Consider the following 3,055-nt stretch of genomic DNA (forward strand, 5'->3'; position numbering starts at 1 on the left):
TCCCGTCCAGTGTTGGGAAGGTCAGGCATCGCAGCCGACACAATTGGACTCTCCTTGGGGATTTGTGATTTAGAAGAACGCACAGTTATTTGCTGTGCTTTTGCCAGCTTAAGTCTTTTCATTTTTCTAGCGAGAGGATGAGTGCTTCCATCCTCATGTGAAGATGAACCACTAGCCATAAACATAGGCCAGGGCCTCAGCCGTTCCTTGCCACTCCGTGTCGTAAATTGCATATTGGCAAGTTTACGCTTCTCCTCAGACGCTTTTAATTTTGATTTTTGGGTCATTTTACTGAACTTTTGTGTTTTGGATTTTACATGCTCTCTACTATGACATTGGGCATCGGCCTTGGCAGACGACGTTGATGGCATTTCATCGTCTCGGCCATGACTAGTGGCAGCAGCTTCAGCACGAGGTGGAAGTGGATATTGATCTTTCCCTATTTTACCCTCCACATTTTTGTTCTCCATTTTTTAATGTGTGGAATTATATGCCAGTATCAATAGCAATGGCCTACTACTATATATACTGCGCACAACTGAAATGCACCACAGGTATGGATGGATAGTATATTTGACGACACAGAGGTAGGTAGAGCAGTGGCCTAGTGTACCGTACTGCTATATATTATATACTGGTGGTCAGCAAACTGTGCAAAACTAAAATGCACCACAGGTATGGATGGATAGTAAACTTGACGACACAGAGGTAGGTAGAGCAGTGGCCTACTGTACCGTATTGCTATATATTATATACTGGAGGTCAGCAAACTGTGCAAAACTGAAATGCACCACAGGTATGGATGGATAGTATACTTGACGACACTGAGGTAGGTAGAGCAGTGGCCTACTGTACCGTACTGCTATATATTATATACTGGTGGTCAGCAAACTGCAAAACTGAAATGCACCACAGGTATGGATGGACAGTATACTTGACGACACAGAGGTGGGTAGAGCAGTGGCCTACTGTACCGTACTGCTATATATTATATACTGGTGGTCAGCAAACTGTGCAAAACTGAAATGCACCACAGTTATGGATGGATAGTATACTTGACGACACAGAGGTAGGTAGAGCAGTGGCCTTCTGTACCGTACTCCTATATATTATATACTGGTGGTCAGCAAAATTATGCACTGTACTCCTACTATATACTACAATGCAGCACAGATGTGGAGCGTTTTTCAGGCAGAGAACGTATAATACTGGTGGTCACTGGTCAGCAAAACTCTGCACTGTACTCCTCCTTTATAATACTGCTGGTCCCCAGTGCCCACAATAAAGCAGTGTGAGCACAGATATATGCAGCACACTGAGCACAGATATGGAGCATTTTTCAGGCAGACAACGTATACTGGTGGTCACTGGTCAGCAAAACTCTGCACTGTACTCCTCCTATATAATACTGCTGGTCCCCAGTCCCCACAATAAAGCAGTGTGAGCACAGATATATGCAGCACACTGAGCACAGATATGAAGCGTTTTTCAGGCAGACAACGTATAATACTGGTGGTCACTGGTCAGCAAAACTTTGCACTGTACTCCTCCTATATAATACTGCTGGTCCCCAGTCCCCACAATAAAGCAGTGTGAGCACAGATATATGCAGCACACTGAGCACAGATATGGAGCGTTTTTCAGGCAGACAACGTATAATACTGGTGGTCACTGGTCAGCAAAACTCTGCACTGTACTCCTCCTATAATACTGGTGGTCCCCAGAATAAAGATATTTGCACTGCAGCCCCCTGAAACAAAGTGAGAGGACGCCAGCCACGTCCTCTCACTATCATTTCCAATGCACGAGTGAAAAATGGCGGCGACGCGCGGCTCCTTATATAGAATCCGAATCTCGCGAGAATCCGACAGCGGGATGATGACGTTCGGGCGCGCTCGGGTTAACCGAGCCATACGGGAGAATCCGAGTATGCCTCGGACCCGTGTAAAATGGATGAAGTTCGGGGGGGGGTTCGGATTCCGAGGTACCGAACCCGCTCATCACTAGTTAACACCATCTTCAGGTAGCATTAACTGCTGGCGCCACACTCTAGAATGATTCGTCTCACGCCACATGGTGAACAGATGCTAGGTGTATGAAAACTAGTGATGAGCGGGTTCGGTTCCTCGGAATCCGAACCCCCCCGAACTTCAGCCTTTTTACACGGATCCGAGGCAGACTCGGATCTTCCCGCCTTGCTCGGCTAACCCGAGCGCGCCCGAACGTCATCATCCCGCTGTTGGATTCTCGCGAGGCTCGGATTCTATCGCGAGACTCGGATTCTATATAAGGAGCCGCGCGTCGCCGCCATTTTCACACGTGCATTGAGATTCATAGGGAGAGGACGTGGCTGGCGTCCTCTCCATTTAGATTAGAAGAGAAAGAGTGAGAGTGAGACACTTGATTTACTGGAGCTTAGGAGTACTCAGAGAGTGCAGAGTTTACTAGTGACTGACCAGTGACCACCAGTGCAGTTTTATTATATTATTATTTAATATAATCCGTTCTCTGCCTGAAAAAAAACGATACACAGTGACACAGTAACAGTATACCATATCTGTGCTCAGCCTCAGTGTGCTGCATCATCTATGTATATCTGACTGTGCTGAGTGCTCAGTGCTCACACAGCTTAATTGTGGGGGAGACTGGGGAGCAGTAGCAGGAGTACATATTATTGAACAGTGCACACTTTTGCTGCCAGAGTGCCACTGCCAGTGTGACTGACCAGTGACCACTGTCTGACCACCAGTATATTGTGATTGTCTGCCTGAAAAAGTTAAACACTCGTCGTGTGGTGTTTTTATTCTATAAACGCATTCTGCTGACAGTGTCCAGCAGGTCCGTCATTAATTATATAATATATACCTGTCCGGCTGCAGTAGTGATATATATATATATTTTTTATATAATTATCATCCAGTCTATATTAGCAGCAGACGCAGTACGGTAGTCCACGGCTGTAGCTACCTCTGTGTCGGCAGTCGCTCGTCCATCCATAATTGTATACCACCTACCTGTGGTGTTTATTTTTTTTCTATCTTCTTGATACTAGTAG

This window comes from Pseudophryne corroboree, chromosome 6, assembly GCF_028390025.1.
Source record: "Pseudophryne corroboree isolate aPseCor3 chromosome 6, aPseCor3.hap2, whole genome shotgun sequence".
In the NCBI taxonomy this organism is placed as follows: Eukaryota; Metazoa; Chordata; class Amphibia; order Anura; family Myobatrachidae; genus Pseudophryne; species Pseudophryne corroboree.